General features: G+C 45.1%; 1 long non-coding RNA gene across 1 annotated transcript; it reads left to right on the forward strand.

Annotated features, from left to right (window-relative positions):
* Positions 1 to 6,300: 6,300 nt before the first annotated feature.
* Positions 6,301 to 6,774, forward strand: LOC121978535. The gene is made up of 3 exons (XR_006111134.1): positions 6,301 to 6,332; positions 6,500 to 6,585; positions 6,717 to 6,774. It is a non-coding gene; the product is annotated as an uncharacterized LOC121978535 (long non-coding RNA).
* Positions 6,775 to 7,504: the final 730 nt, after the last annotated feature.

Here is a 7,504-nt window from a genome sequence, read left to right on the forward strand (position 1 = left end):
GTCTTGTTCCATAACTATATGGAACCCTATGATAACTAGACACATCCTTTTTGGCTTTGGGTTTGTATCCCAAACCTCTATGGCCATTGGATGACTTTTGTACCCCTAAACCTAGGTTATGCTCATTTTACCCTAATAGGATATTTTTCATCCTTTTTAGGGTCTTTTCAATTTTATCAAGCATTGACCTTAAGGCTTGATTTTCTACCATTAAATCCTTAGATTTTGGGTTTTCATTAAACCCATGAGCATTTTTATTTCTAGGCTTATAACTAAAACCCTTAGTTTTCTTACCTAGATTTTCATCTACCTTCCTAACCCTAGGTGTGGTAGTTTTAGCATGAAAAACTATATGTTTTTCCTTAACACTATCATGCTTCCTATTTTCATGGTAAATAGCATTAAAATGATAGAAATTAGAACTATCATGCTTTTTACCATAACGTAAAGGGGTAGGCTCAATAAACGTTACCTTCTTCTTTACCTTGGAGGCTCCCCCTTGACTAGTGCCTCCTTGAGCCTTAACCATCTTCTTCCCCTTGGGGCATTGACTTCGGTAATGCCCTTTTTGTTGACACAAGAAGCACACAATGTGCTCCTTGCTCTTCTTTGTCCCGGGGGTGGTCTCCTTGGGCTTCTCCTTGCCCTTTTGTGTCACTTGACCCTTCTTGTTGGCCAAGTTGGGACAGTTGCTCTTGTAGTGCCCACTTTCCCTACACTTAAAACATATTATATGATTTTTATTTTTAATTGAAACATTTATACCTTCTTGTGTAGGGATGACATTTTCTCCTTTTGATCCGGAGGTAGAAGCTTCCTCTTGATCCGAAGATATTCCTCCATTCGATTTTGCTTGACTTGCGGAGGTGGAAGCTTCTTCATCCTCATCTTCTCTTGACCCGGATGTGGAGGATTCTTCTTGCTCTTGCTCCGGTATCAATGAAGATTGCTCCCCCTCAATCCTAGAGGTGGAGACTTCACCTTCTTCTTCATCCTCTTGTACATGAAACAAGGAATATGCTCCTTCCTTGCTCTTTTGATTGCACTCCTTTGAGGATGAAGCTTCTTGGACTTCCTCTTCTTCGGAAGTTGAGCATCTCTCAACTTCGGAGTCCTCCTCTTGGTCTTGCTCCAAAGAGTCACCCTCTCTGAATTCTTCTTGCTCTTGTACAGTGGAGGGGATCTCTTCATGAAGCTTGGCCAATTTACTCCATAATTCCTTTGCATCTTCAAATTATCCAATTTTGCAAAGGATGGTGCTTGGCAATAAATTGACCAAAAGCTTGGTCACTTTGTCATTGGACTCGCACCTTTGGACTTGCTCTTGGCTCCACTTGCTCCTCTTGAGAACTTTGCCCTTTGAGTTTGTTGGAGTCTTGAAGCCTTCCATAAGAGCAAACCATTGCTCTATCTCCATCATAAGAAAATTTTCGATTCTTGATTTTCAAGAATCGAAGCTCGTGGAAGTGTATGGTGGAGCCACTCTCGTGTCGAATCCGAGTCCATCTCGGAATTCCATTGTAGAAGTTGAGCTTTTGAATTTCTTTGACTTTGACAATTTGCTTCAACTTCTTCACCCTCTAGCTCTTCTTGTTAAGCTTGACCCTTCCGGCGATGATTCCGGTGAAGAGCGACCTCTCTCTGATACCACTTATTGGGACCGAAAAGTAACTAGAGGGGGGGGGGGGGGGGAATAGCTCGTCGCGTGCTAGATGCTCGTCGTTGCTTGTTTCTTCGAAGATGTGCAGCGGAAAATACAGAAACAAATCACACAACGCTAACAAGGTTGGTTTACTTGGTATCCACCTCACAAGAGGTGACTAGTCCAAGGATCCACACCTACTCACGCACCCTCCACTAATAAAAACCTCCTTTTCGGTAACTACCGAAGGCAGAGAAGCCCTACAAGACTCTCAGTACAAAAGAAAGGGAAGGGATACAAGAATACAAGCACAAGCTTACAATAAGCGTAGAAAACCCTAACCCTAACTTTTCTCCTTGCCTTTGATCCGCCTCTTGACTTGGAAAACCTCCAAGATCCTTCAAGAACTGGCGATCTGAGCTTTGAGAGCGCTGTGGAGGAGCTGGCGAGAGATCTGAGATGAATCGGGGAAGAAGTGCTGAAGGAGACGCCCGCCTGCAGCTCAAATACGACGCAACGGTCGGATCCCTATCGATTCGAAAACTCCCAATCGATCGGGGAGGCTTTGGATCGATTCACGGATCGATCCAGAGCGCCTCTGTGCTCTGGAAAAATGCCTGGATCGATACACGGATCGATCCAGCGCTTATCACGCGGATCGACGGATCGATTGGAATGCTCGGATCGATCCACCGATCGATTCAAAGGGCTCTGTTGGAAAGGCCGGATCGATCCATCGATCGATCCATCTTGGTTTTGCCCAAAACCAAGTCCCAAGTCTCTCAAACCAACATCCGGTCAACCTTTGTGTCATAGCATCTGGTCACTCCCTTGACCTGCCTGAACTCCCCACCAAGTGTCCGGTCAATCCCTTTGACCCACTTGGACTTTTCTCTTCGTGCCAAGTATCCAGTCAATCCTTTGACCTACTTGGGCTTCCCAACACCAGATGTCTGATCATCCTTGATCCATCTGGATTTTCCCTTGCCTGGCTTCACTCACCAGGGCTTTCACCTAGCTTTACTCACTAGGATTTTCCATCTGCCTAGCTTCACTCACTAGGACTTTCACCTGGCTTCACTCACCAGGATTTCCTTCTGCCTAGCTTCACTCACTAGGACTTTCACCTGACTTCACTCACCAGGATTTCCTTCTGCCTAGCTTCACTCACTAGGACTTTCCAGTCAGGTATCCGGTCACTTTTGACCTACTTGACTCTTCTTCATTCACACTGATCAGTCCCTGATCAGAATCTCCCCATATTAACAACTGCACCTGCATTGTCCATGTGTCTACATATATTGTCAAACATCGAAATTATGACCAAGACTCAAGCTTGGTCAAGCCAGTCAACCTTAACCTAAGGGATATTGCACCAACAGCGTGCACGCTCCTAAAAGCATACCTTAAAATGGACGTGTTAGAAAAGTATGTCTGACGTCATACCACAACCATCCGAGCATATCTCCGACATGACAGTGGAAACTTTCATCGTACGATCTTCTGTCTGGTCTGATCGTCGACCATGCTGTCTATCGGCGGCGCATGTCTCGAAAAGGATATCGCCAACTGTTTGTTTTGTCCTCTTCTCTCGTTTGTTGTTAGGCCGAGGGGGTGAGCCGCTGGGTCGCATACTCAGACGGGCGTGCAACTTTAGTCATTCGGTATCTCGGCCGAGCGCACTCGTCGGTCGGTGCATCGCCTCTTTTATACGAAACCCCCTGAGCATCGGAAACCCGTCCTGTGATCGAGTTGTGTTCGCGCCGGCCCGGGCGCTATTAGGGTCAATCGGCGAGGTGACATCCCTGCTCGGCCAAAACATTGGTCTGCCCATCTTGACTTTGACTTCCACGTGTCGTTGACCACTGTACGGCCGAGCCTCCTTCTTCATCACCGGATCACATGCCTCCCCCTCAAGTCTAGTCGAAGGAGGCTAAAAGTCCGACTGACTGGACTACTAGTTTAGTGGCGTAACGGCCGCTCGGCCACTGAGGTGGGTGCTTCTCTGTTCAGGCACTGTGATGCTGCCAGGCAACCGCTTGGCAGCCTACCTGCTAGGCCTTGGAAAGTTTTGCTTGCCGTTGATTACCTTGCCAACCCGAGGGCGATTAATGCTGACGTCTTCAGGATCTCCTCGGAATTTGTGCAAATCCCCGCTATTAAGGTCGAGCATGCACCCATGCTTGTGTAATGGTGTTCATTAAATGCCGCCCTTTGACCTGCCGCTATGTGGCGCCACCGCCATCATCGTACGGCGAGGGCGTCAGCTCCGATGGGATAGGCGGCGGTTTGAATTCGACGGTCGGATGTTGACTTTGATCCCGATGACCTGGATCGGACGACTACGGTTGGCCAAGCCCTGTGTTTATAAAGCACAGGCGCCGACAACTATTCCATCGTTGCTGCTTCTGCGTGCTTCACCGACTTCCTCAACCTCCAGTGCTCCGACGATCTTCCCCCTCCCTCTCCTAGGTTTACTTTTGTAAGCTCCCTGATCCTTTCTTGCTTTCGCGTTCTGCTTCCCCTCGCTTTTCTTAGCATCGCCTCTCTCGTTGCTTTTTCCGTCGATCTTTCCGACGAAGCCTCTGCGTTTTCACTTTCCAATCATGGCCAGTTCGTCTGCCTCCTCTCCCGACCTTTGGTATCAATCCATGGAGAGTCAGTTTGACTCGGGAGATTCCTTTAAACTGATCAATGCATATGACATCCCTGCTGACCACAAACTCACCCTGGCTGAGTCATCCGACCGGCCTTATGACCCGCCGGCTGGCACTGTTACCTTCTTCCGCGACCAATTCGTAGGTGGCCTTAGGTTTCCGATCCACACATTCATCATAGAAGTGTGCAACTACTTTCGCATCCCGCTCGGCCATCTCGTCCCTAACTCCTTTAGGCTGCTGTGCGGTGTAGTTGTGTTCTTTCGAGTGCACAACATCCCCCTTAAGCCACAGATTTTTCATTATTTTTACTATCCCAAGCAATCCGAGCTGGGCACCTTCTTGTTTCAAGATCGGATCGACTTAGTTTTCTTTGATAAAATGCCTACCTCCAACAAGCATTGGAAGGATAATTTCTTCTTTTTGAGTTTTCCCGAGCCGCCACCCTTCCGAACCCAGTGGCAGACTTCGCTGCCACCTCCCCCCGACCTGAAAAGGTACAGGACCGAGCTCGCTTTTCTACACGCGGCTAACCTGCTGGCCGGGCTGAAGCTGGACATCCATAAGCTGCTGCCCGAAGGGATGATGTATCTATTCGGTTTAAGCCCGATCCGAACGCGGCTCCCGAACGACCCTGGTAAGAAATAACTTTCTCTCCTTTTCTTTGAGTCTAACTGATTTCTTTTCTCTTTCTTGCAGCCGAGACCATGATGAAATCGGTGGTGTTCAGCATGCTGAAACGCAAGGCCGCCGAGATAGAGGCGGCTGCAGTGCAGGAGGCGGAGAGACTTGGCATCACCCCGATCGGCTCGCATGAAGGTGAGAGTGAAGAGGTGCAGACGGCGGGCGAGTCGTCTGCCGCTCGGACAGTCACTACTGATGCAGCCGGGGAGACCGCTCCATTGAGTACGCAACCGGTCACTTGGCCTGAGGAAGCCGAGTCTGCTGATAACGAACTCCCGTTGGTTGGGCGCAAACACCGCCGAACAGGCACACCAACCCGCTCGGCCACCTCAGCTGTTCACGTGTCCGAACAGATGGGCGATCCTCCTGTTAGAGTGTATACTGAAAGCCTAAGCTTTTGTAAATATTTATTTTAAATAAAGAATCACATTTGGTCAAATAGTCTACATATATTTGTAGTTGTTCAATTAATTTATATTGTAGATAACATAGTATGTGGTGTCACATACAGAAGATGATGTTATCAGTACCTTATAAATTATAAACAGCAGCTCACGACCAGAATGGAAAGGAATAAACCATTGGAAGGTCGTAGTGTAATTAGGAATTAGTTTATCTTAACTATATAATTACACTAGTACACTTAGAGTGTATTGAGTAGGACCATTAGAGGTCGTTTCTTTTATACTGACTTTATAAAGAAACAAAGACCTCAGTTATTATGGAAGTGTGTGCTTTTAATCCTAATATAATAACAAGCACATATATTTGATATTTATTTCTTTAATTTATCAATGGGTGAGATTTAGTTCGATAAATCAATAAGCCTGATAAGTTGGGAAGTGATATCACTTATCACTACAACAAAAACGTTAAAAGACAACACCCCAAAGACAACGATTTTAAGAGAAACCGTTGTGAATTTGATCAAAGACAACGGTTTTTGACAAAACCTTTGTCTTTGAACTCCCATTAAATATAAAAGACAACGGTTTTGTGAAAACTGTTGTCATTGAGTGATTTTTTTTAAAAACAACAACACTTTTTACAACGGTTTTCTAAACCGTTGTCTTTAAGCGCGTTTTTAGGGGCTACGACAACAGTTTTGATAAAACCGTTGTATTTGATTTTGGTCTTTTCCCCCCTCGCGCACATTTTTACTTTCCCTCTCTCCGAATATCTTTTCGGCGCTGTGTTTTCTCCTTCACATTCCCGAACCCTAGCTATTTTTTCCTTTTCCTCTCCATGAGCCAGCAAGAAAAGGGTTGTTCTGGACTCTCTCACTTGCGGCTCTTTTTAAAGCACACCTCCGCAGCAAGAGGATTTGGCCGGGAACTTTTGGCAGCATTGTAAGTGAAAGACTTTTTTTCCCCTGAGATCTGAAAAGTTGATCTTCTCAGATCTCATTCATGAACACTTGTTCCAGTGATCATCATCCTTTCTCTGACAATTGCTATGCCTGCTTATGTTTACCTTTCTATGTTGTTTGTTTTCTCTAATAATCCTTCTTGATCAGTGAAAACTGGCCCTAGCATTACCGATGCAGCCATGGGGAGGATTGCTCAGACAACTAAAGTCATAAGTGAAGGAGGCTATGAAAAGGTATTTCATCAGACTTTTGAGAAACTTCCAGGAGAGAAACTCAAGAAGTCATATGCATGTTATTTATCGACATCATCTGGCCCCGTAATGGGGGTTTTGTACCTCTCTACTGCTAACCTTGCATTCTGCAGTGATAATCCTCTTTCTTACAAAGTTGGAGATCAGACTCAGTGGTCATATTACAAGGTACTTCACAACTCACTCTTCTATTTTTCACTGGTCATATCGTGCAGTGATAATTCTTTTACATGTTCTGCACTAATATTCATTAAAAATTTCCCTTGTTAACTTTGAAATTACAATCATCTTGAGGAATTAAGCACCACATTAGTCCATTTATGCCCGTTTGTGGTTTTGTTTCTTGTGACCTAGTTCTTCGTGTTACGTGCCTTCCTTTGAAGATTAGCTGTCATTCTGTATGTATTTGGGAAATAACTTGCTTTTAGGTGGAATCCCAATGGAAATAGGGATGCTGAAGAACCTTACTTTGTTAGATTTGAGTGTAAATAGACTCATTGGTCCTACCTCCTATGCTTGGAGAGTTAACTGCCGTCACAAAATTGTACGAAGTAATCACTGCTTGGATTTTGAACGCTAGTGAATTTGGTGGCTAATTTGCGTTAATTGGCTTCCCTTTTTCATCTCTCTTTAGAGATCTTCATTCCAATGGTTTGACTGGTAAGATACCTCCAGAACTTGGTAAGTTGAAGAATCTTGTAGAGTTACGATTAGACAGGAACAGGCTTGAGGGACAAATTCCAGGAGTTACCATGTCAAATTTCTCAGCAACTTTACATACCATGTAAGTTATATTTGTATTATTTTTTATTTATTTTCTTCAAATGCTATGGCTACTAAACTTCTGTTTCCTAGTTAAGATATTATTAAAACTTCTCCACGTCATCGACAATGTCTTTTT

This window comes from Zingiber officinale, chromosome 1B (assembly GCF_018446385.1).
Source record: "Zingiber officinale cultivar Zhangliang chromosome 1B, Zo_v1.1, whole genome shotgun sequence".
Taxonomy (NCBI): Eukaryota; Viridiplantae; Streptophyta; class Magnoliopsida; order Zingiberales; family Zingiberaceae; genus Zingiber; species Zingiber officinale.